General features: G+C 44.4%; 1 long non-coding RNA gene across 2 annotated transcripts; it reads left to right on the top strand.

Annotated features, from left to right (window-relative positions):
* Positions 1-20,327: 20,327 nt before the first annotated feature.
* LOC136288967 (uncharacterized) lies at positions 20,328-22,939 on the top strand. Of its 2 annotated transcripts, XR_010720682.1 has the most exons (3): positions 20,328-20,414; positions 20,698-20,909; positions 21,672-22,939. It is a non-coding gene; the product is annotated as an uncharacterized lncRNA (long non-coding RNA). The 2 variants fall into 2 exon arrangements; XR_010720681.1 differs by having other exon boundaries at positions 20,334-20,909.
* Positions 22,940-26,809: the final 3,870 nt, after the last annotated feature.

The following is a 26,809-nucleotide window of genomic DNA, read 5'->3' as shown; positions in this document are numbered from 1 at the left end:
CAAATGACAGAAGGATTTAGAAAGGATAAATGCACGAATTGAATTAGACAGGAAACACATTGTCATAGGACTGGAAGGATGAGCCATATATTTGTAAAGAGTTAATGATGCTTTGGTGGAAAATGCAACAGAATAAAAAAAAAAAATCATCTTAATTGCAGTTTCTGTCTCCTGGTGCCTTGTATACAAGCAAGCACCCATGGCTGAACAACACAAAAATGTGTATTCTTACATTCCCAGTAAGCTGTGAGCCAAACAATCCTTATCAAATGCCCATTTTGGAACAACAAAAACATTCCACTGCCTTGGTCCTGATACAGGAAAATTCAAGTTAAAATGATTTGTGTGCTACTGAAATAAGATGCAGTGGAACTAACAGATTAATTTACAAAATACAGAACTTTTTTTCACATGCATAATTTCATTTCTGCATGAGAACACCTCAGGCTTTCGAATGTGTATGTGTTCACTGAAACAAAAACCCTACAGCTTTTTTTTTCAAAACCAGTTCAGTGTTTCAAATTCAGGGTCCCATCCACTCCCGCTCAGAGCTAAAAGGAAGAGTCTCACTTCCTTTAACCCAAACAGGATAAATTTCACAGACTGTGATAATTCTGAATTGAACAAATGCATACATATGTTCCTCATACATTTCATCTGCAGTAGTTAAAATGTTGTATAATTGTCCCTCACCCCAATATTTGGCAATTTTATATCGGCAGGATACTAGATTTTCAGGCAGCACAATAAGCACTGTTGCTTGAACTGAAGTGGGGGAGTTTTGGCTTAGTATTAATTAAAAATGCACAAGAAATAATCAGAGCCACTGTAAGGCAGGGAGTCAAACCGTGAGCCCACTAGCTGGCAAGTAACACCGAGTCCCAGGGAGCCAGAAGAAATAGATTTCTTTCTTTCCTTCAAGGCTTTAAAATAGTGGCATTTAACTCTCATCCTTAAAACACTGATTCTTGACACAGCAGCTTTGCTATTTCTGTTGTTTTTGTTTTAAATCAAGGATTTCCAAAAAGCTGGGTGCAATCTCTCATTTCAGAAACTTTCCCCAGGAGCTCAGAAGGCATTTTCAGGGTGGATCTGTTCTTTACCATTATTGAACAGCTCCTGAGATGTTCTCTATCTTCAGTAAGCCTCTTGATATGGCATTTAGTGGGGTGTGAGAGGCCTGGAATCTGATTCAATGGTTCCTAAGTCACCCCTTAATTTGTTTGGTGTAACAACACAGTAAATCAATACAAGTTTTGATTATAGGCCAAAACCTGTACAAAATCAGAAGAAAGTCCTTAATCTTGTATATGTATATTTTCACCTTTTTTCCTTCAAGCTGATAACTTATCAGAAATCAGAAATTGCAACTTGTTTCTCCTAAGGCAGTAGTGTAAATTTACTCACAACTCACATTATGTTTGAAGCCTAACAAAGAGTTTCAGTTCCTGCAAATTTTGAAACAGCTTTCCTGAATGTTTTGCAGCTACCTCTGAGTGCTTCTTCTGGGTGAGTTTTTGGTTCTGGTACATCAGTGTGCTCTCTCTTGGCTACCTAAATACCTGAATTGGTTATTGCAAATAATTGCCTGGCCTATTTGTAGGTAAGTGTTGCTGCTTGGGAATATGAAGGGATATTCACTTGGGATGGAAGCTGGAAAAGGAGGTTTTCCAAGTAAATGAAGCAACACTTTTTGTTTGGCCCCATGATGTCCATTACACCATTGAGCAGCCTGTCAGGTGTCCTGGAGCCAGTCTACAGCTTTTCTGCCATTTCTGTATCTCTGCAGTGGAAACTGATAACTGATAAATTATAAGTCTTCTCTCATTAAAAAAAACCCACCCCAAACCCACCATAAACCTCAAAAAAAAAAAAAAAAACCCACCCCAAAAAACCCCCCCCCCCAAACCCCCCCCCCCCAAAAAAAAAACCCCCCCCAAAAAAAAACCACCCAAAAAACACCCTCCCAAACCAAAACCACACACACATAAAAACAAATCAGAGTTTTCTGCTCTGGATGTGATTTCCCATTGTTTTCTTCAAGCTAAAGCTTTCCAGTGAAAAATGAATTTGCAGCATTTTTTCTTATCAACAATGGGCAGGTTTTTCTCTCCTAGCTGGAGTTTTCTATCACAAAGTATCCATCAAGGCTCTTCAAGAGACTGAAAAGTTCTGTTCCAGTTATACCCATAACTGCATAGATGTGAAGTCTGAGAGAAAGGGACAGTTTTAACTTCACTTTTTTGAAAAACCCCACATTCAACCACTCTGCTAACATGGCCTGTGAAATGGAGTGTGGGATTGTGGCAAATCCTGCCCCTAATCACCAAAATGAATTTGGTGGAAATCTTTAAACCTGTTCCCAAATAAGCTTATCCTTAGTATTAATATTCTTCATTTTAGGATCTGTTTCAATTGACTTGAGGTGTCTTGGCTCCTCATACAACACAAGAAAGAATCTTAAATCCCTTTTGTATCAGGGCTGTTGCCTGTGGTGCCACCTGGGAATTTTTAAGGGTTGAAATGGTTTGCATAAGCACTGTTACAGTAAAACTCATGGTCTGCCACAGTTCCTTGGGATTGTTGTCCCTAGGATATGCCATGCAGCCCTGGAATTTTGCAAAACTCTGCAGAGAAAATCAGTAAGGTGCAAAATTACACATATAATCTTGCTGCAGCATTGGAAAGATTAATGGGTCACCAGCAGAGGGGAAATAATAGTGTAAACGTCTCCAAAGGCAGATTCTTCATGTCATTAAAGTGATCAGGAAATCTTCAGTTCTCCTGCAAATCTGCTTAGTGAATTACATAAATCCCTGATAGCAATTTGTTTGGAAGTAGCTGGAACATCCAATAGTGCCTGAATATGTTTGGTTCTGTTCCTTTGGCTAACTGCTAGGAAGACATTTCTAGGCCATGTTATAATATTTTCTTTTTGTTATTCTTTGTTCTACAGAACTAATTTTAGGCGGAACTCTCACTTTATGTGATAGACATTCAGGGTCTGGGCTTGACACTGGGACCTCACTAATTTCTCTTTTATCCTTCCAAACTCTGGAGAGAGTAAATGGTTGCAATTATTAGATGCTTGTTGGGGTTTTTTTGGTGATCCTTTAAGAGGCCTGAATTATTCTAATAATGTCTGAATTATTCTGAATTAGTAAAATCTTGTTGCTTCCAGGACACACCAGGAAGAATGACTGGGCATTTTGAAGGAAATGCAGGTAATAATTGAAAGGTGAATTATGGAGAATGAACACCCCCCCCCCCCCCCAAGCAGAACATACCCAATCTTATAGAGAAGCTTTGCAAGGAGTTTGTGATTAACTCCTTGGCCTGCTGAATCATGTCCTCAGCTGGTGTGTAAACCATTCTAGATGCTGTATGTGCTGCTTTGCCTTATTTATTCCAACCACTTCTGGCCACATTTAAAATACAGAAATCTGGCTGAAATACTGTGAAAGCCAGTGGGGATCTCTCCAGTGGGCTTTGGAGTTGGCATTGGTGGGTCAGAGAGATGTCCAGTGGGGGCATCAGGGGGGTCTGGGATCAGGCGGGAGCTGTGGTGATCCCAGCACTCTGTGCCATGTGGCACGTTCCAGGAGTCCCTCCAGCAGGAAGAGGAGCCTCTGGCCCCGTGTTTGCTGGGAAGCTTCATTTTTGTTCTCTCTGCCCTTCTCACCCCTCACTTTGCCATCTCAGCTTGGTTTCCTGCGCTGTGATCGTCCCCTCTGGCTGTCACTCAGGAAGATTGGCACCTGCCCTAGGAGCATCCTGCCTGTGGCCTTGTCCACTTCCTGTGCCTCTCCTGCCACACAGGGTTGGTGACACCCTTCTCTCTGCTGGTTTCTGCTTGTGCCCTTGTCACACCTCTCCTGCCTGACCTTCTCCGTGGCCGCTCACCACTTACATACACACCCGTATCTGCTTTGGGGCACCACCTGACAGGACAGCAAGGAATCCGCCCCCCTCTTCCTCCTGCTGTCTTCCCTGTCCTTGTTTTCCTCCCAACCTCTTTTGAACTCTGAGTGGTTTCATCCTTGACAAGCCCGAGCAGTGCTGCCGTCTCCCCTCCTGCAGATTTATTCCTTGTGGTCCGTGCTTCCCCTCCTCGCTCCTTGTGGCTGTCAGATGTGATTTCCCGTGCTCCTGCACACGGGTGATGTGAAGCAGAGGGGCACCCACCAGCCTCAGGCGCTTCTTCCTCTTCCAGGAGAGGGTCAGGTCACGGCTGGCTGTGAATAGTCTTGCCAGTCTGGGGAAGGCATTATTTTTGATAAGGGAATGCAGGTGCTTGGGAAGAAGGCAGCCCTCCTACAGTCCCAGCTTATCCCAATTAAAGATGTGGAATTTGTTTTTTCCTCCTCAAATCCTGAAAACCTCGTGGCAGATGACTGTGTCTTGCTGAAGAAGAGATTAAAGGAGGCTGTTGTGTGGCAGAAAGAGTCCGAAGTGTGGCAGTGGAAACTGCCCACTACCTGGGGAGGGCTGACCCCGACGACAACTGAAACTATGTACCACGGAAATCTAAACAGGAGGAGGAAACGTGTGAATACAAGGAATTTTATTCAAAGATGCAAAACCAGCCAGACAAGTGGTATTTTCTCAGATAAACCCTTTAATCTAAAGAGATGGGGTCACTTTGCAGGGTCGTATCTCTCAGACAAGTTAGCTGAATTTATTTGTGCCATGCGCATGCCTGGTTCAGGATGGCACAAGGTAGTCCTGGGGTGCAGGGCGATGGGGCTGCTCTGCCTCATCTCACCTGCAGGAACTGGGATCCTCCAGCTGTCCTGGGGTTCAGCTCCTCTTGGATGGGCTGGGCTGAGCTTATGTACTGTGCTCTCCTCTCTTCCCCTGATGGGAGCTGCCTCTGAGGGCTGATGGAGCAGGAGAGGGGATCTGTGGCACTGCAGGTGGGGATGCACCACCTGGAAGGGGCCTTTTAAACTCCTGCCTGCCCCTGGGTCTGGTTCTCTGTGCAGCGACCTCCTCGTTATTATTGGGCAGCTGGAGGACATGGTTTCCCCAGAGCAAAGAGATTCTGCTTGTGAGTGTTACTTCTACCAGTGCAAATATCTGGATTGGGTCTTCTGCCAGATTCCAAGAGGCTCCACGGTAAAAGCTCTCTCTGGCAGATGGCAGCTGCCCAAATCACAGACTCATAGAAGCCCTGAGTTTGGGAAATCCCTCCCAGACCATCGAGTCCCACCTGCGCCTGATCCCCACCTTGTCCCCAGCGCAGAGCACTGAGTGCCACATCCAGGAATTCCCTGGACACCTCCAGGGGTGGGGATTCCACTACTGGAAGAAAAGCCCTGGGAGCAGTTGTCTCATAGACTGATGAACCATCCCTGCAAACCCACACCCCTGCACCTTCCCCCTGCTGTCAGATCCTGAGCATCCCCATGCAAACACACACTGCCCTGGGGCCCAGCCTGCCTGCAGAGACACCTCTGAGCTTTGGAAACAACCCAGAAACCTTGGGATCTGCCGAATCACATTCCTTCAGGGTGCAACAGGAGATAACCATTATTTGTTAACAAAGCTTGATTCACAAACAGCTCTGAAAACAGCCCTCTGCGGGATTCCATTGCCAGCAGTTTCATGACATATCAAAGGCAGCATCTGTCAATCCAGGCAATGACTCTTCACACCCTTCCTGGAGTACAAGAGCTTCTGGGCAGCTCAGGAGTCCTCAGCTCTGGGCTGTGGGGCCAGGATGGGTGACTCTGTCACCTGCAGGTGCTGTTTGTGGGGACAGGGACAGCCAGGTGTACTCCAGAGATGTGAGAGCAGGAGGGAGAACACAGACAGGATGGGAAGACCGACCTTGGGAGTGGCAAATCTAGATCATTTCTCCAGAGAGTGATCAGAAGGATCCCAGGAGATGTCGCTGCATTTTCCATCTTGGAAGATGGATCCCTCCCTCAGGTCTGTGTCTGACACTAACCCTGTTTTGCTCTGTGTGATGTTTTGTGGAGAATTCTGAAAATTGCAGATCTGATTCCACTTCTGGTTGGTGGGAGGCAGGAGATGGATTATCCCTGGCCCAATTAATACAGTTTTATTTTGCAGCTGTGAACTGGCCTTACCCTTCCCGACACAAGGAGCTGGAATTCAGACTGTGCTCCAACAAGATCATCTGCCATATTTTGCGTAAATTTCCCTCTCTGTGTCTTAATTATATTCCCCTGCGATTTTTTCCCAATACTCCAGTGAAGACTGAGGACAGAAGGGCTGGTTATGGTTTTTCTGACTGACCCTGCACCCACCACCCAGCTCTGCAGAGTGAAGAGAGCCCCAGAATTAAGCAGGCATCTCCCCCCAGGGTGCACTAATTGCAGCATCCCTTGTCAAAATCTCATTTTAATTTCTTTATTATTGTGAAATACTGTGTAATACAGCAATTCCACACAGGATTTATGGAAAACTGAGTGCACAGAAGCTCTATCCAGAAGGTGGTTGCACAGAAATTTCATGCTAGCTTTGTCCACATCAGGAAACCAAGATAACTTTTAACTTTTCATTTGGTCCAGAGAGAAACTGGTACAAAAAATCAATAAAATCTAAATTATTAAAGAATTTTTATTTTGACCTCTTTAGGCAGCTGAGAAGTCTCATGCTACCTCTACATCAAAGCAAATAAAAAACTGTGTTCTTTTGACAACTGGAGCTCCTATTGGAAGCAGCCTACTTGGAATTAAAACATTGCAGCATCAGTGCTAAAAGAAAAGTAACACTGAGAAGCAACAGCTTCATTTGTTTCTTTTCTCTCTGCTCCCTTTTAGGTACAAATCACTGTTTCTTAAATTTCGCCAGAGATCACTAATTAACACCTCACTGCCCAGATAATTTTGGTGCTTGCTGATCTCAGGGTAAACTGAGATGTCAGAAGATTGATTTTTCTGGTTAGTTCATGGATTTTTCTTGAATCTAAATTAGCCAGTGTTAGGTCTCCAGGGCCAAACTTGTTTGTGTGGGCTTAGTAAAATCAAAGTAACTGTTCCTGCAGTCCTCTGAATGAAAGAAGTTTTGTTTAGAGCATGTTTAATTTTTAGTTACATTATTGTTTTAGTTGTATTGATTTTTATGTAGGTAACTTAACCTTTATCTTAACAAATCTGGTTTAAATAATGATGTGCCAGGGCTGGGGAGCAACACTTGTTTTTGAGGTGAGCAGGTTCAGTTGCAGATGTGAAGTCAAACTTTGTGTCAAGGCAATTTCCAGTTAATCCAACTTCCTCCAGGCCACAAGCTGCAGAGACTTTTTTATTTTTACTGTGGATTCAGGGAGAACTTTGCTCTTCAAGGCAGCTTCTGTTTGGATCAGATCAAACAGAAAGTTGGTGCAGACTTTTTTTAACCAGTTCCAAGGTCTAAGCATCTGAATCGTCTTCAATTAGAGGAAAAGTACCTGCAGCTGCACAACTGGGTCAAACTACAAATTCTCAGTAATTCGTATTATTTCTTTTTTAATTTTTTTTTTTTAAGACTACATACAGAAAGGATTTATCAGCAATAAAGAGGGATGTAAGATTATTTCCACAGCACATGTGTAGACGGGGAGCAGATGCTCTTTCTTGCATGGCAGGACTTTCCCTGTATCTCACGCTGAGGTACAAAATTTACTGCAGATACCCGAAGCACCTGGATTCAGGGTTCTTCACGCCTGCAGGACACGTGAATTCAGCATGACAAGGAGCTTGTTGAAAATACATCCCAGCTGCTGCATGATTAAACCTCTACCACCGTCAGGCTGTCCTTTGCTTCCACTTTGCAAATGCAATTATTCCTGGAGTGCTAGCAGGACCTGTGGTGTGCTTGAAACACAGCAGGAATGTTGTTCACCCCTCACACCCCTGTGCTCCTGGAAGAAAGCTGCAGCTTCTCCCAGGTTATTCACAACATTTTTCCCCTTTAAAACAGGCTTCCTTTGCAGAATATGGATTTTTTTTTTTTTGTGTGGTGCCTATTGAAAATTCAGCAATCCCTGTACTGAGGGCAATAGTTTTGGGCTTTGAATGATCTGTTGGAAATCCACAGAGAGCTGTTTGTCCCCTGGTGCCAGAGGATGGGGCCGGGCTCTGTTCAGTGGTGCCAGTGCCAGGATGAGGAGCAATGGCCATCAAATAAAGCACAGCAAGTTCCACCCCAGCAGGAGGAAGAACTTCTGTCCATGGAGGGGCAGAACCGTGGAACAGGTGCCCAGGGAGGGCCTGGAGTGTCCCTGTCTGGAGACATCCCGACCCAGCTGGACACGTTCCTGTGTCACTGCTCCAGGGGACCCTGCCTGGGCAGGGGCTTGGGTGCGTGAGCTCCAGAGGTCCCTTCCAACCCCAATTGTTCTGGGATTCTGTGATATTACCTCTTATATTCTTATCTTTAAAAAGATGCATATGGGGAAAAATAATTTTGGTTTTCTGAAGGTTTTCTGAAAGTTTTCCGAAGGTAAAAGCTGTTCCTTCAATACGAGAGCACTTCTGTGTGCAGATTGTCGCTTTGTGCCTGTGGGTGCTGTGGGAAAAGAGGAAGGGAAGACGCGGAATGGGGATACAAGAAGAGAGGAGTTTTATGGGCAATGCTGTCTGCTTCATCTGAAAAGGAATAAACAAGAAGCTCATAAAAAAAGAGTTTATTTCTATGAATTTGTTACCATGATAAATAGAAATTTTTTGAAGGTTTTTTTTTAGAAAATTCTGGGAATGGTCAAATAAACAAGTACCCTCAGAAGCAGACTGCTAGCTCGATAGAAGATCACAGAATGGTTCTCACTCTGTCATGTCCCTTTTACCTGTCCTGGAACACAGTGAGGGCTCAGGGACTGCTGAGTTGGGGTGAGGGTGGGTATTGAGGGGAGAGGGTTTGGCTCCCTGCAGTGGAAATCGGTGTCTAGAGGAGCACAGACCCTCCAGCCATGGTACAGGGGCTTCAGGTGGGGCTGGTAGTAACACAGAATCTGCACAAAATCCCCACAAAATCCCAGAATGGTTTGGGTTAGAAGGGAGCATAAATATTTCCCTATTCTTCATTCAGCATTAGGGTCTTTACAGTTATGGCATGTTCTTGCCTTGTTGTTTATTACTGCCCCAGTCTTTCTGTCATCTGCCATGTTCAGCACTAACATTTTAAAATATTTACCCTGGATCATTCACAAAATATTGTATTGTATAGACTCAATAACTAATTTCTATAATTGCAGTAAAAGGCCATCTTGCTTCTTGGTTTTCTGTTCACAATGAGTCTTAAAAATCTGCCATCTAATGTATGCCATGTGTGGGTTATTTTATTCTTTTTGTTTTTTATTAGAGTGCTTTGTGTCATGTAGATGTGTTTGTATATCATTGCATTGTTAGATTGACTGAAATATTTTGCATAACTATTGGACAATTAAAATTTTCTCTTGACCAAAGCCTTTGTGAACTTATGAATAATTCAATAGAGAGCTTAGGTTCAGGCAAATTTTAAAATTCCAGAAAGAATAATTACGTTTTTTCAGACTGGAACATTGAAAGTTTGTGTCAAGCAATACTCTGTTAACAAAATACTATTCAAAAGAAATTAAGGATTTCCTAAATCACAAAGACATTTGTGGTACTGTATTCAATAAGCTGGGATGGAAAATCATTCATTTTTAAAAATTTTGCTTCTTAAGAAGAATGCTGCTTTGTGTACTTTTGCCTTGCAGAATTTGCTTCTCAGCCTTCCCAGTTTTATATGGGTTTTAAGGCTGATGACTGATATGTAGGGACTTAGAGAATTATGATAAAATAATGTGCCATATTACCAGTCAGGCAAAACCCTATAGACTTAGTGGGAACAAGTCCTGAATAAATGAAAAAAATTAGAAATAACATGACATGGTTAATGGGAGTCAATAATAACGTAAAACCAGGATATGATGGACTACACTGTCAAGGTCAGACCATCGTCATGGTCTAATTAAGAATCATTTGTCAAATGCTTATTTAAAAGTCACTAATTTCTGCCTCTCACTGCCTCTGCCAATTCTGGTGTGTAAGCCATCAGATTTTAAGGGGAACGGAGTGGAACGGAACGGAACAGAACAGAACAGAACAGAATAGAATAGAATATCCTGAGCTGGGAGAGACCCACCAGGATCATCAGTCCCACCTCCGGCCCTGCACAGACATCCCAACAATCCCCTCTGTGCATCCCTGGGAGCAGTGTCCAAACACTCCTGGAGCTCTGGCAGCCTTGGGGTCGTGCCCATTTCCTGGGGAGCCTGGGCAGTGCCCAGCACCCTCTGGGGGAAGAACCTTTCCCTGACCTCCAGCCTGACCCTGCCCTGACGCAGCTCCAGCCTTTCCCTGGGTGCTGTTCCTGTCACAGGGAGCAGAGATGGGAGCTGACCCTGCTCTGCCCCTCGGGAGGAAGCTGAAGTTTGCACTCTTTTGTTACTGTGCTAGTGCTGTTATTTAGCCTGAAAGCCATTCTTCCTCCCCAGGGTTTACCCACTGGTGTATTTTTAGAGATCAATCACGCTCCCTCACTTTGATATGCTAAGCAAGCCTTTCCCATATCCTCTGTGCTGGCCCTAGCTCCTCCCCAGTTGTCCCAGCAATCCGGCCAGCTCCACTTCCAGCCTCAGTTCCTCTTTGAACGCAGATGGCTAAGCAGCAAAGGCTGTTCCAGATGAGGGCTCATCCCTGTTTAATGAAAGAGCATTAATGGCTTACCTGTCTCCTGGCTCCCTTGTCTAATAAGTCAGAGGATGCATTTCCCTGGCTTTGATGGTGAAAAGGGTCTGATGTGCTCATCGGCGCAGCAGGCACACACACCTGAGCCAGGGACCCCCATCTGGTGTTTGCTGGGCTCCAGACAGGCATCACCACTCCGGCTCCACAGTTTTATTGAAAGCTTTGGTGTGGAATGTGCAAATCAGCGTGGCAGTCCTGGCATTCCGGGGTGGAGCTGTTTGGAGTCTGAACACCACAGGTTGTGCATGTGGGCTTTGGTCCGTGCTGGTTGCTGGTGGTGGGATGGAAGCCGCACCATCCACATCACTGGTGCCATTTGGGATGGGAAATAAGGACTAGAGAGACTTTTGAGGGTAAAAGGGGGAGGAATACCTGTATCTAACCAGGATAAGCAGAGCCCAGGAGGAGCTGGCAGCTGCAGACCAGCATGTGCAGATGAGGTTGCCCAAATAAGTTTTTGGGCGGTGTAGTTCAGGTCCTGTGGGAGGTGGAGGCATTTTTCCTGTGCCAGGGTCTGGATGTGACTGTCCCTTTGACAAAAATTGTGTGCTGAAGAAGGATTTGAAATTTCAAGCACTGGGAGCTGTAAGGCACTCAGAAGTAAGGGGATGCAGATGTGAACTTGAAGAGAGAAAATTCTGGAGATTTAAACCCAAGCTGCTGCTCAGCACAGAGCTCCCATCCCTGCAAAGGCTAAGTCCTTGCAAGGAAAGGATTGAGTTCTGCTTGGATGAACCCTCCCTTCATGAAGAAATGCAGAGAAAGCAGAGGTTAATGAGGAATTGAAGAGATACTGCAATAATTTAAAGTCCAAATGAATGGATAGTGGCAGTATCGATTAAATCAGGGCGATGTTAGACTTGGCAGAAATAAGGCCTCTGTCCTTAACCTATAGAAATCAAAAATGAAAAGAAAATGAGTGGGACAAGTCCAAGGGCAGAATTTTATGTGGTGCATTTAAGGATTAAGTAGATGTAACCATAGGTGGAACAATTTAGTGTCAGTGCCTAGGGAGGGTGACAAAGCTCAGCACAGTGGCCAAGGCAGGAGGAGAAGAAGGGTCCATGTTATCACGTTTGAACAATACACAGGTGCTGAAATCTGAATCAAGAGGAATTCTTCTTTACACTTGAAAGATTGTTGCTTTTATTTTTCTCTAGAAGAATCCTTTTCCTTTTTTCTTATTTTTCTTTTCATTTTTTCCTTCTTCCCTTTTTTCTTTTTCCCTTTTCTCCTTTTTTCCTTTTTGCTTTTCATCTTCCCTTTCACTTTCCCTTTTCCCTTTTCCCCCCTTTTCCCCCTTTCCCCTTTTCCTCTTTTCCTCATGTACATCCAAGCCCAAAGAAATTTCAGGAATTTTAAAGGGACGGATGAAATTTCACAGAAACATAAACTCAGAGCTTAAATCACTATATTTCACCATCTATTGCACCAGTTTCAAAATCTGGTTGCACCTTTGTGTCAAGGAGTTGCACCAGCAGATTCAAAGCCTGAGGGCTCTATGAGAGGAGGATATTTGGCAGAAATATACATAATTCAACAAATGCAAACTCAGTATCATATTTTTCACTTCACTCTTGAATACCCTGAATGCTTTACCTGGTTCCAATCACAGGTGTGGTTTGCTTGCTTGTCTTTGTCTGTTATTTGTGCAATTAATGAGGGGAAACTTTGGGTAGATTCATCAGCAGATTCACTTTTTTTTTTTTTTTTTTTTTTTTTTTTTTTTTTTCTTTTTTTTTTTTTTTTTTTTTTCCCAGTGACAGCACTGCATTGATAAAAACATAAATATTTCCCAGTTCTGGGTTCTAGTACTGCCACATCAGCAGAAGCATTTGCTTTATTTTATGTTTTGTTAGAGACAAAGAAGTTATTGTTATATGCATATAGGGAAGCAAAAAAAAAAAAAAAAGATTTTCTTATAATTAGTATTTTTCTCAGACTAAGAATTCTGGATCATATTTATTCAACAAAAACAATACAAACACCACCACCACAAACCCAAGCAAACAATGTAACAAAAAACCAAACCACACACTCCCAAAAAGTCAATTCCCTCCATCCTTCCCCCCCAAAAAAAACCCCCAAAATGAAAACCCAAAAAATCAGCTGAATAAAAGGAGAAAGGCTTCTAGGTAAAGCCTGCATGAAAATCACTTTTGATGAAGGATAAGGTCTGACAAGTGAACCAGGTCAAGCAGCACACGTTATCTCTTCTGAGTTCTTCTGAGTCATGCTTTTAATTTAATGCTAGCTCTATGTAAAGCTCTTTTTAAAATTTTTTTTAATTTTTTTTTTTATTAGGGATAGCTGATGACCATTGGTAAAGTAGTAATTTACTTTGGAAAAAAATACGCAAAAAACCCACAAGGTCCCCTTCATTTGCTCATAGTTACAAAAAATTCCCTTTTTGACATATGTAATTACAGATATATAATCTGAATGTTTATCTTCTATTAAAAGAAGCAAAAAGGTGGACAAATTATATGTGATTTTGCACATTTGTTGCTGTGAAGGAGTGGACAGGTGTTGACCTTCTTCATTCACTGGCGATTTTATGAAGTAGAAATGGTGGTGGGCTAAAAATCAGTATGATTTTTGTGCTTAAATCTGCACTTACTTGAACTCCACTTAAATTAAAGGTAGGTGTGTGTTCCAAGTATCTTGCTGGGCTGGGATCTTCACCTGAGTGAAAGCAACACATTTTTATAAAACAGTTATGTATACCTATGTTGTCAATACACAGAATCACACACACAGAATGACACACACAGAATCACAGAATCACAGAATCACAGAATCACAGAATCACAGAATCACAGAATCACTGCATTGGAAGAGACCTCCAAGAATATTGCATCCAACCCATGCCCTAACACCTCAACGAAACCATGGCACATCCAGTCTTTTTTTGAACACATCTGGGAATGGTGACTCCACCATCTCCCTGGGCAGACCATTCCAGTACTTTTATCATTCTTTCTGTAAAAAACTTTTTCCTAATATCCAACATATATTTCTCTTGGCACTACTTGAGACTGTGTCCTCTCGTTCTGTCAGCTGCTGCCTGAAGAAAGAGACCGACCCCCACCTGACTACACCCACATTTCAGGGAGTTGTAGAGAGGGATAAGGTCATTTCTGAGTCTCCTTTTCTCCAGGCTAAACAACCCCAGCTCCCTCAGCTGTTCCTCACAGGGTTTGTGTTCCAAGCCCCTCACCAGCCTCGTTGCCTCCTCTGGATGTGTTCAAGTGTCTCAATGTCCTTCCTAAACTGAGGGGCCCAGAGCTGGACACAGCACTCAAGCTGTGGCCTCACCAGTGCCCAGTACAGGGGAAGAATGACCTCCCTGCTCCTGCTGGCCACACCATTCCTGATCCAGGCCAGGAGCCATTGGCCACCTGGGCACACTGCTGGCTCATGTTCAGCTGCTGTGACTAGCGCCCCCAGGTTCCTTTCCTCCTGGGCACTGTCCAGCCACACCATCCCCAGCCTAGAGCACTGCAGGGGGTTATTGTGGCCAAAATGCAGGACTTGACACTTGGACTTCTTTAACTTCATCTTATTGGACTCTGCCCATCCATCCAAGTGTTCCAGGTCTCCTCTGCAGAGCCCTCCTGCCTTCCAACAGATTGACACACACTCCCATCTTAGTGTCATCTGCAGATTAACTAATGAAAGATTCAATACCCTCATCCATGTAATCAAAAAAAAATGCTGAATAGAACTGGCCCCAGCACAGATCCCTGAGGAACTCCACTGGTGACTGTCCCCAGCTGGATATAGCACCACTGACCACCACTCTCTGGGCCTGACCATGCAGCCAGTTCCTAGCCCAGCAAAGAGTGCTCCTGTCCAAGCCCTGGGCTGCCAGCTTTTCCAGGAGTGTGCTGTGGGAGACAGTGTCAAAGGCCTTGCTGAAGTCCAAACAGACAACATCCACAGCCCTTCCTGTATCCACCAGGAGGGTCACCTGGTCATAAAAGGAGATCAGGTTGCTCAAACACGACCTACCTCTCCTAAAGCCGTGCTGGCTGGGCCTGAGACCCTGGCCATCCTGTAGGTGCTGTAGGATGACACTCAGTATAAACTGTTCCATTACCTTACCAGGTACTGGGATTAGGCTAACTTGCCTATAATTACCAGGATCCTCTTTCCTGCCTTTTTTGTGAATGGGTGTCACACTGGCCAGCTTTCAGTCATTGGAACCTCACCAGTGAGCCAGGACTGTTGCTAAATGATGAAGAGTGGCATTGCAAGCTCATCTGCCAGCTCCCTCATCACCCTGGGATGGATCCTGCCTGGGCCCACAGATTTACAAACATCCAAGCATCTCAGTAGTTCTCTGACTGCCTCCTCCTGGATAACAGGGGGATCATTCTGTTCCCTGACACCATCTACCAACCCAGCAGGACAGATGTCCTGAGGACAAGCCATCTTCCCACTAAAGACTGAGGCAAAGAAGGCACTTCTGCCTTCTCCTCATCTGCTGTTACTTAATTCCCTCCCATGTCCTATAGAGAACAAAGGCTGGTCACAGAATCACACACACAGAATCACCAGGCTGGAAGAGAACTCCAAGATCATACCTTCCTTCTCTCCATTCTGGGTAATTCTGTCCTTAAAAAATGGCTTTGAGTGCTTGATCCAGGGAAACTCATTGAAAACAAGCATTGATCACTGCCATCAAAAACATGGCAAATGCAAGTCAGTCACTGGTGCATAGTTGTGCAGGCAAATGAAAAAGATTGTGATCAGAAAGCTGTAAACCATTCTTGCTGGCTTAATTTTGGCATGGGATGGCTGAAGGATTTATAATTTTACAATGAAACCTTCATCTCAGGCTGGGTAAAAACTGGGGGAGGGAGAGGAGCGGAAATTGTGGTTCCAAGTTCACCTGCGAGCGCGACCCCGGCACTGTCTGCATCCGGGTTCTAATTAGACAATATTCCTGGTCTAGACTGCAGTCATGATTAAAACCAGACCTGACGCTCTCGTTTGAAGGGAAATTGAGTTAGCCTTTATTAACTTGCAGTTATTAACTTCACAAGGTACAAAGGAATCATTGAGCTGAAACTATTTTTGGGCTTTAAGCTGTAAATGCTTTCCAAGACCAAGCTGAACGTGGGACAGTGTGGCAAATGTGGCTGTTTCCTCACTGAGCATTTATTTAAGAGCCTACCTTCAACAGAAGTTAACTATGGCCACCTAGGACTCACCACAAGAAGCTTTTTTCTCCAGCCACTGAAGCTCAGCACAGTTTGGGTGTTGCTCACTGCCCATGGTGCCCACCAGGGATGTGCTTGGGCCACCACCCTGAAGGATTGCTCACAATGGTGGCACAGCCACCTCCTCTTCTTCTTTGCCCCCAGGTGGTGCTTCTGGCTGGTCCTGAGGTCCAGGTCTACCAAAGAGCTTAGGACCCTGAGCTGAAATGCATCCAGCACTTGCTGGTGTTTTGGTAGGTTCACTTCTCTGTTTGTTCTGCTTTTACCCATTAGCAGATGGACTCCATGACCTTCTCCAGAAGACACTGAAGTTACAGCTGTGTGTACTGAGCAGGAGTGAGGGAAGGTTTATTTATTCTGCTTTGTTGTAAGATTTTAATTTTTTTTTCCTGCATCAGAAAATTTCTTTATACCTGGAGGGAGAAATCATCTCCCCATGTTGCTTTCTTCACCTGGTTATTGCCTTTTAATTTAGTACCTGCTAACAAGAAGAAATCTCTATTTCAAGGACCAAGCACTGGATATTAATTTAGAAGTCCAAGGGTTTTCCCATCCTCTGGACATATGGAGAGGCCACACCTGAAGATCATTTTACCCCTTTGGATCTGTAGGCAGTGTGCCTTGGGTCCCTTGCTCAGGAGCTGACATCTCACAGGACCAGGGCTGCAGAATTCCATGAGGATGTTCCTCTTTAGTCAGGCGAGGTTCAGATTCACCAGGGGAGGTTCAGATTAGATATTAGGAATTTGTTTTTAACTGAAAGAGTGGTCAGGCTTTGGAATAAGTTGCCCAGGTAGGTAGTGGAGTCATTGTCTAAAGAGGTGTCCAGATGTGGCACTTGGGGGCATGCTTTAGAGTGGTTATGGTGGTGCTGATTGACAGTGGGATTGGGCGATCCTGAAGATCTCTTCCAGCTTTGATGATTCTGTGACTCTGTAAATGTAGGAGCACGTATTTACAAAGAAAAACCAACCCAGAGAGAGCAGCCATTTGATACTTTTGGTGGGAGTTTTTTGTTGTTGTTTTTTGGGTTGTTTGTTTGTTTTGGTTTTGTTGTTTTTTCTTTTTTTTCCCTCCTCCTAATTAATTCCTTGCACAGTTTTTTTGCCATGTCTCAAAAACATCTGAAAATGTGAAGAATTTAAATTTTACAAAATCTGAATGATTTCAGTTTCCTAATCAAGCCGGTGTGACAGGAATTCCTTTCTTTTGTAAAGAGGAGTAGATAGGGAAGAAATTCAAAATGATGATTTAAGTGTTCACTACACAAATGAGATTCTCCATGGAAAATACCTGCAGAGTCACTGTGCTTTGGATAGATTTAGTGTCAGGGGCCAGAGTCTGATTTGTGCCTGGGATGTCAAGATCAGCTGGTGGGTGATTGCAGCAGGCTGCTTTTTTTTTAAAGCACACAAATGACTGTGTAATGTTAATAAATTGCATACAACCTTTATTGTCCTGAAAATTTCTTTTTCTCCTGTGAAAAAATGATGGCATTGCCCAGTAGCACCTTGTGCTAATCGATATCCATCAATACTGTTTAACCTGAGACATTTGTGTGCCAGAGCAAATGTCAACACCGGCCTGGAGCCCTATTCTTCAGTGTGATTTTGGTGGTGAGGAGAAGATGCTTGGATGAAATGCCTGTCAGGCTGAATCAGCACAGGGGAGGGGCTCTTGGTCCCTCTGGGTTCAGGGTGGCCTGAAAGGGAACAGAGGGAAAAGACTTCTCCTCTGCTGGGGGACCTCCCTGCTGATAAATCTTCTGCTGGGCATTTTACCTGGTCCTTCATGGTTAAGGTATGGCTATTCAAATTACTAGAGAGATGCCTCTGCCCCAATTAAGGTGCAAACAAGACCATATGTTGAAGTCAGTAATACAAATTTTCATTTAACAGTAATCTGAAGCTGAGAGGGAGATAAGAAAAAGGTGTGGGTGTGGGCTGGATAAGAAAGAAAATGACAGAGAAACAGACTAAGTAGATAAAATGGCACCACTCCGTAGATTCTGATGAAGCCCTGTTGATCCTCCTCCTCTAGTCTTCTTGGTGGCTGCAGACTGCATCCACTGAATGGCGGAGGGAAGAACCCAGGGAACACAACCTCTGCTGAGTCTGTGTTCACTCAGGCTCAGGGGGGAATGCCCAGGGATCTCCCCCAGGCCAGGGAATTTCACACGGGGCAATAATGGTGTGGGCCACAGGACACCTGGGTGATGTGATGGTGGATCAGGGACATCTCATGAGTCCTTGACACCTTCTAAGATGTTGCAGCTGTATCTTAGGTCAGGTTCAGGTGTACCTGAATCCATCGGGGCCCATCAGAGGTGAAGCCCTTCATCTACTTGTGAATGGCCCTGTACTTCAGAAGGGGGATTCTGCAGCTGAGCCAGTCTGTAAAGGTGGACTCTGGCATGCTAAGATCAGCCCACCTGGAGTCTTATCATCCTCTTCCCTTATCTGGGAACCCAATTTGCAGCCCCAGGCTCTGCACCTGGGAGCTGCTCTGTGCATCATGAGCAGAGCACCCACGATTGTTTGAGCCATTGGCACCAACAGTCCCGGCTTGTCCAGTACTGGGTCCTGTGTTTGAGTCAACAATCAAAGTCCAGTCTCTCACATTCACTTTCACACAGGTTGTCTCAGTAATTTTTTCCCCATGGTCATTATTCCAGCATTCCAACTTACTGCTTGTCCCCTGAGACACCTCTATATTTGGGGCACTTTCATTCTGCACATCAGAAAATGGGCACAATCACACAGTCCAAACTGCTGCACATTCCCACAGCTACACATCCCTTCTGCCACTCCCCCCCCGCACCTTCCTTTCTGTGGGAAGGGAACCTGTGCCCTCATGCAGGGCCAAAGTTCCTGAAGAAATGTCAACCACCTTGATTCAGACATCTGGTCCTATTCACTGTTGCAGATGGGGAGGTGATACACCCAGAACATGCAGGCTGTGGAGCTGCTGGTGATTCAGGCCTCACACTGTCTCTGTGGTGTTTTCTGCAGCAGCAGAGCAGAAAAGAATTGATGATGAAAGCTGAAAGTGTAATAATAATGGAGCTTGGTTGTCACATATAAAACAAGAGACAAACACAGACTAATGAGAAACAGAGTGGCCTGAGAGGAAGGGAGAAACAATGCCTGTACTATGGGAGGAAACATGAGAAAGGCAAATAAACTGCCAGCTGCAGGAGTTTATTGCAAGGGAAAAAAACCCAAACCAAACCATTTTGCAAACAATGACAGAAAAAACTGGAAGTATGTGCCAAGTGGAGAGTGACAGTGACATCTCTTTGGACAATATGGTTTTCACTGCTTCCCACTGGGCTGGAGCTGTAGGAGCAAAGCCAAGGGTTGGTTTACCCAGCTTAAAATTTGCATGGAAGCAGCTCAAACAGGCAAGCTCCACACCTGGCAGTGATTTGGCAGACAGCTGAATGGGATTTAAAAGCAGAATTATACTTGGTAAGCTCTCCACACTGCAGAAGAGCAGTTCCTGTGTCCAGCAGTGCACCATAGGGAGGCCAAGGATGAGGCATTTTGGTATGGCTGGGTGATGGGGCCTTCAATACCTCTTCTCAAAAGAAACCATTGCCTCTACCTTCAGCAGAGAGCTGGGATTAGGGAACAGTCAGGAATTGTCAGTTACAGGTGGAGTCCTGATGCCCACTGGAAGGAGCTGCTCATGTCACAGCAGGAGAGGGAGGTGCAGAAGCACAGGATGAAGGAGGGTGATCAAAGTAATTTCAGATGACTGGCAATTGAAGAAGTAGATATCATGAGTATTAAGTGTGTGATGGTCAGAGTGTGCAACTCCTGTGCTCTGAAGGACAAAACCCCCACTTTGTGCACCTTTTCCACATGGCCCCTTTCTCCAGGTCTGAACATTTTGCAATATGAAGGGTAATAATAAAAGGGAGTTTATCAATACAAGATCAATCAATTCTTTATTGCTTTCCATGATCTTGGCGTATTTTGCCAGTTTCCTTGCATATCTGCTTTTCATTTATCTGAAAAGTATCTCCTGAGCTGAATTCTTCCTTATGACACAGGCATGGCTCCACGTATGCTGGCTCCTTCCTCCCTCCCTCTGTCCCTCCCCTGTTTTCCGCTCACAGCTGCAGTTTTCATGACAGCCCTTGTCAAATGTATTTCTTAAGTATCTTTCTTTGTCCAAAAGCCGTTGCCAGAAGGGTGCAGTGTCCAAGCTCTTTCTGTGACGTGTCCTCAAAGGACTCTGCTCTGAACTGGTCTGGTCACTCTCTGCTTTCATCTTCTGCACAGTCAAATTGTTTTCACCCGTGATGGCCCTTGTCCATCAAACGTGCTCTCCCTGTAAATACCCTCAGGCGGGAAACCCATTAGCAGATGGACTCTGTGACCTTCTCCAGAAAGCACTGAAGTTACAGCTGTGTGTACTGTGCAGGAGTGAGGGAAAGGTTTATTTATTCTGCTTTGTTGTAAGATTTTTTTTTTTCATTTTTTTTTCCTCCTACCGCAGAAGATTTCTTTATACCTGGAGGGAGAAATCATCTCCCCATGTTGCTTTCTTCACCTGGTTATTGCCTTTTAATTTAGTACCTGCTAACAAGAGGAAATCCATATTTCAAGGACCAAGCACTGACAGAAAACTCTTCTTCAGGCCTCCTGCTGGAGTGAGATCTCACACCGAGGAGGCGGAGAGCCATCCTTTGTTTGGGGAAAGAGAAAAACAGCCCCTGAGGGAGCTCTTTTCTATTGCAGATGGTGGAAACAAGGTGCAGACCAGGTGTGGGGCTGGTCAGGAGCCAGGCAGTGCTGCCTGCACTGAGAACAGACACAGAAGTGCAGACCTTGGAATTATCCCACCAAACTGTGTGGGACACAGCACACAGAGCAGTGTGGGTGGGAAAGCCACTGACAGAGAAGCCACAGACAGCCAAAGCCACGTTTGCAAATCATCTATAAGGAAAAGGGTAAGCAACAGTCTTCAGGAAGGGTGCTCGCTGGAAAAAGTTTTGGAATTTTGAATGGAAAATCTTGTCTCCTGCTGTTCAAACACAATGGGGGAAGGGAAATGGGGCTTTGTACATTTACTGCAGAAAAATAGGAGTGCATCAGGCAAGTATCTGATTTCTTCATCAATTACTACTTCTAATGGGAACAGCATGTCTGTCCCTAAATTCTGGCTAACTGCTCGAATTGCAAAGGGTGACAGTGCTGTGGGATCACCCCACAGAGCCAACCTCTCCCCACTGCTGCAGAGGGATGCTCTCCTCATGCCCTGTGCTTACCCATAGAGAAGACAGAAATTAATTTTTTGACAATCTCTCCCCAGTGCTGTCCTTCCTCGGGGATCAGACCAGGTTGCTCCCCTGGCTGAGGGACCCCTGGCTGCTGTGGTTTCCTTCTCACTGTCAGAGCACTGACCTGGCTCTTCACGGCTCCCAACCCATGGTAGAGTCTGTAAAAGTTGGTGGAATTAGAGCGTTTAACAAGTGGCGTTTTTATTATAATGCTCTCCTCTCCTTTTCCATGATGCTGTAGGAACTGCTGTAACACCAGCACAACACGTCACATTTTCAAAACAGAAAACCTACAATTAAAACTGTGATGGGCAGTTTGTTCTGCTGCGTCTTAATAGATTTCTGAGTTGTGAAATCCTTGCAAAAGCCTGGTGACAGGGCACACGTGTTTATTAGGAATGAAAATGATACCTAGTAGGTTAATCTTTGCAGGAACAACAGGATATCTCCAGGAACAGCAAAAAACCCCTAAACTGACACCGATGGAGCAGCAGAGGGCATCCACAGCCTGCGTTTGAAGGCTGCAACGAGGGGAGTGCTCGCTGGCAGCGCTCAGCAGGACAATGATGCCTTAACCAGTGAGTGGAAACCCTCAGAGCATCCTGTAACCCCAGCAAAGTCAGCACTGAGAAGCATTTAATGCTGCAGCATCTTCGGAAATATATGATAAACGAGGCACACCATGTCCTGGCACCGGAGCAGAGCGGGCAATATGTAAAGGCAGTGATAAACGGGGCAGGTCACTCTGCTGTGCCTGCCTCTCCAGCCGAAGCCCAGGGGTTTGCTCTGGATTAAACAGAGCCATGTGCTGTTTACAATGTGGTTTGAGTTTGTGCTTGCAGAGGTTTGCAGTGCCCCTGCGGAACAATAGCTCACTGAGCTGGGCAAATGGGGAGCAGCCCGTGAACAATGAACAAACAGCAAGAGGGAGCTGGGTTGTTTTAATTCTCATCCAAAATCCGAGGCAATGGGTTTCTTGACGGAAAATAAAAAGCTTATGAAGCTGCTGGTACATTGTCACCATTCAGCATCTTGGAAATTAGATTCAGATTTTTGGGAAGGTTCTTGGACCAGTGGATGGAGCAACACTGGATGGTGCCAATCTTCCCTCACGCTGTGGCCTTTTCTGTTTCCTTTAAAGGATTTTGTCACAAATGGAGGTTTCTAAGATGGCTGCAGCCAGAGACATTTAGAAATCTGCCCCGTTTGTCTAGCTCTGAGCAGGGAGTCTGGGGAAAACAGAAACAAAGAGCACTGGATCATTCCTGTGCTGTGAACACTTTTTTCTTGCATTTCACATCATCTAAATTAGGATAAAACCAGATCATTTCAGCATCCCGTTCCCCAAGGGTGAATAACAGTGCTTCTGCAGCCTGAGGGCAAGTTTTTTTCATTAATACAGAGATGAAGAACCTTGGCTTGCATGGGAAAGGCAATGAAATTCTTCAGGAAGTGAAAGTGGTGACCATGACCCTTTGTTGTGATAGATTTACCCTACTCCTAGGGATATGAGGCAGTTTCTTCATTGCCTTTCTTTCCCCTGCATTTCAGAGAGCAGAGAAAGAGGAGGATTGGTAGAATATTGAACCCAGTGTAAAAATATACAAGTTTTAACATATTTTGTTTTAGATATGCTTGCATTTCCTCTGATTCTAAATCCCCCAGAAACTGATAGTTTAACTACAAGGGTGATGCTCAGTGAGGAAAAGCAAATGAAGACAAAACCACATATGCCAGTGAAATAAATGGTGCCTGAAATGCAAACTAAATGCCTTCACAGTTCAAAGGAGCTTGCAGAGGCACAGGCACTGCCCTTACATTTCCTGGACCAGGATCTCATTTGTCACCACCTCCCTTTCTAGCCGGCTGGGGGCTGCTTTCTCAGGAGCTGTGGGTGCCTGGGGAACAGAGGCTGAGGGGTGTGGGAACCTCAGCTGTCCTGGTATGCTTCTACTGCCTGGCTTTCTCACTCCTTCTGGCAAACACAGACCACAGCCCCAGCAGCATCCTGGGGCTGCCACAGGTGTCACAGTGATGCCTTGGAGTGGCTATCTAGAACAGAGTCTAGACAGAATTAAAGGAATATAGTGGGTATTTATTAAAGGCCTTCAAAAGATACACCTCCGGCAGTGCAAAAGCCTCCCAGAGGCTACACCCAAGATGGATGATGGCCATGAGTTTTTCAGAAAATTATAAGTTTGGTCCATTTACATATCAAGGGTTAATTCTCCAACTACAGCTTCAGGTAATAAATCAATTTACTCCCAGTTTGCTCCCTCCCAATTCACTTTTATCTATACTTTTCGGAGCCTGAGGCTGTGATGATGACCTTGGTTCTCAGGACTGGAAGGATTGCTTTGTCTGACCGAAATGTGAAGACAGTAACTAACACTTGATATGTAGTTTAGAGTTATACACTAATGCAGTACAGAATCTGAAAAATATAAAAGCTGAAAACTTTAAGGCATCAACAACTCAGGATCGCTCCAAACAAGACCTCAAGTGCAGCCTCCTTCCCAAAAGATGCCAAGTGCAGCTGACTTTGGAGGTCTCTGCAAGTGTCTTGCACCAAGGCCCCCATGGCACTACAAGAAACTCTCTCTCTTCCTAGACTTTACCTGATCTTCAGCATCATCTCTGCTTGCAGGAGCTCCCTCACACATTTTGAGCAGCCAGGACCTGCTCCTGCTGCCTGGATGCTTGGCTCAGCCCCAGGTGATAGACACGAGAGGAGGGTCTGAGGTGCTGCCCCTGTGCCAGGTCTTCTGCTCTGGTGCTCAGACAAAACCCAGGATTTCTGATTTCTGGGGTGTTTCATCTGGAGAGGCAAAACCCACATCTGACAGTATTTGCTCCCAAATTCCAGTAGAACTTCTTTGGACACAAACTGGCTTTTACAAGACCAGGGCATGTGAGCACTTGGTTACTTTCCAGGTACAAAGAAATCTTTAGGTTTTTTTGAACACATAGGAAAGATTATGTCATGGTGAAAATGTGGGAAGGGAAGGAAGTGGAGCCCAGCATATCTTCCAGAGGTGTGGATAAGCGTGAAGATTTCATGCCATTCAGTCAGTCATTATCTTTTATCTCTTCTGGAAAGCAAAACACCAGTGAAATGGAAGTGTTGAGTTTAAACCCTTTTCCAGAAAGCTAAATCTATCCAGAGGGGTTTTTTTTTCCTGGAAGCAAGGATCAGTAGTAACTTTTGTGGGAATTATCCAACTCCTATTGTTGAGCTGAGTCTTCTTTCTTTCTTTCATGATTACCTTCTCCCAAGCACATTTTTTTTTACAGAATTTCTGGAAAGGGGTTCCCAAATGGAGCTCTTAAAAATAGAATAATTCTTCTTGGCTTATGGGCTCAATTTTCTAGTTGGTTGGTTAGCTGGACTTGTTCCTTTTGTGTAAGGTAAGGTAGCAAGGAGAAAAAGACAGGTTTTAATATATTTTCATGATGCCTTTTCTTGTTTAATGTAACTAGCCAATCAGAAAATAATTGCAGGATATGGATACAGCATCAATTTTTGGGAAAATAAATCTGTCTCCAGGATTTAGACTCCAAAGCAATAATTGGTAGGTGATAAACAGTCTGGAGCAGATAAGAAAAGGCAATGCTTATATCCTTAGCTCTGATGAGGTTGTTCTCCTGTCAGAAGAAGGGCAGTGCTTTCTAGAACCGATGGATATTATCTTTGTTTATTTTGACTGCCCCTCTTGAGAAACAAATTGGTCTAATTTCTGAATTATCAAGTCTGACATTGAACAAGAAATATTTTTTATTTTTTTATTGAACAACAATATTTTGAACAAGGAAAAAAAACAAGAAAAGCAAAAAAAAAAAAAAAAGAAAGAAAGAAAAAAAAAAAGAACAAAGAAGAAAGGAAAAAGAGGAAAAATTAAAAAATAAATCAAAGTTGCCCTGGAATTATGCTGGCCTATTTTTTTTTTTCTAGAAGCATCATTGTGGATACAAATGGATTAGCCCATAATGTTGAAATATTGTGAATATGCTGACATCTCATTGTTTTGCTCAGGAAGTAGTTTGTCATTGTTACAAAAAAAAAAAAAAAAGTAACATGACTGTTTCAAAGCTTATTGAGAATGTTGCAAGAATTTTTAAAGTCTCAAGTAAACTCACTGGTCAGTAACCAACTGTATGTCCTTGGATAGAAAGGGCTTCCCATAGGGAGAGTGGGAATGTCTCCAGATGACTGGTAGGAATTTCTTCAGGGTGTGAGATTAATGTCATGGTCATGCTAAAACGAGCCAGTGAGAAGCCAAGGAAGTGAGACATCAGCCTGAACAGCTTTGCAAGGAAGGAAGTTAATATTAAAAAAAGCCCTCCTTTTCCAGAGCTCATTATCAGAGGTGGAATTCAGGAGGGTGGTTTTGGCAGTCTCCAAATCTGGGTGAGAAGGACATTTCAATGTGATGCCTCCTCTCAGCATCATCACTGCAGCAGCATTCAGCCCTCATATCTCCAAAATAGGTGTTTTTCCTAGGAAGGGGTGGTTCTCCCCACCCTGGCTCAGAACACATCTCAGTGTGGGGAAGGGAAGGGAAGGGAAGGGAAGGGAAGGGAAGGGAAGGGAAGGGAAGGGAAGGGAAGGGAAGGGAAGGGAAGGGAAGGGAAGGGAAGGGAAGGGAAGGGAAGGGAAGGGAAGGGAAGGGAAGGGAAGGGAAGGGAAGGGAAGGGAAGGGAAGGGAAGGGAAGGGAAGGGAAGGGAAGGGAAGGGAAGGGAAGGGAAGGGAAGGGAGAGCTCTGATCCACCTCAGGGTATGGCTGGAAGCCTTCTGCCGTCTGCACAGACCAGCAGAGCTCTGGAGGGGTAGATAAAGGTAGGATACAGGGATATCCTTTTTGTTACAAAGGATATATCTGTCAACCAACACTTCAAGCCACCTCTTTTTTTTCAGTGACTTCCAACCACATGGCGGGATTCCCAGTACATTGTGCTTTCAGGCAGAGTTTTGTCTCCAAAACACAAAGAAAACAACAACAGAAGTGTCAAACCAAGGTCAGCTGGGTGCTCACCTGGGATTTGAACCCAAGACACACCTGGACTACTTCCATGATTCTGTGATCAAATGCATCCAAAAAGATAAGAAACTCAGTCCTTGGAGCTTTCTTAAATATTCCTGCAAATAAATGCAGAACTTGGGAACATTAAACGGGTCTGTAGGTAATTTTAACATGCTCAGGAAGTGGCTGCTGTGACACCTTTAAGGGTAAAGCTTTGGGTGTTCAAGCTGAACCAATCCAACTAACTCAGTCAGAGGGTACTGATCTTAATTAAACTGCTTTTTGTGGACTATCTTAAATTGGTTTACATTTGCTGTCTTTTGGCACATGTTAAATCAGAAATAAATGTTAAGTCAATAAATAGTCTTTCCTTGACTGGAATAATAGTGCTTTTAGGAGGAAGACAGCTATGTGCTTTTTCAATGCCTAAGAAAACAGAGCTCTTATCTCTGTTTAAATAATAATTTTAACCTAAAGTTGTTTATTTGACTGCATTTATCCTATTTTCTCCATGCTGACGGAAGTAGATCTCTACAGCTCCCCTTTAT

The sequence above is a fragment of the Chamaea fasciata genome, unplaced genomic scaffold, assembly GCF_029207755.1.
Source record: "Chamaea fasciata isolate MVZ Bird 193981 ecotype frontalis unplaced genomic scaffold, bChaFas1.0.hap1 SCAF_4, whole genome shotgun sequence".
In the NCBI taxonomy this organism is placed as follows: Eukaryota; Metazoa; Chordata; class Aves; order Passeriformes; family Sylviidae; genus Chamaea; species Chamaea fasciata.
The sequence above is the reverse complement of the archived record's forward strand: the minus strand, read 5'-3'. Positions and strand labels throughout refer to the sequence as shown.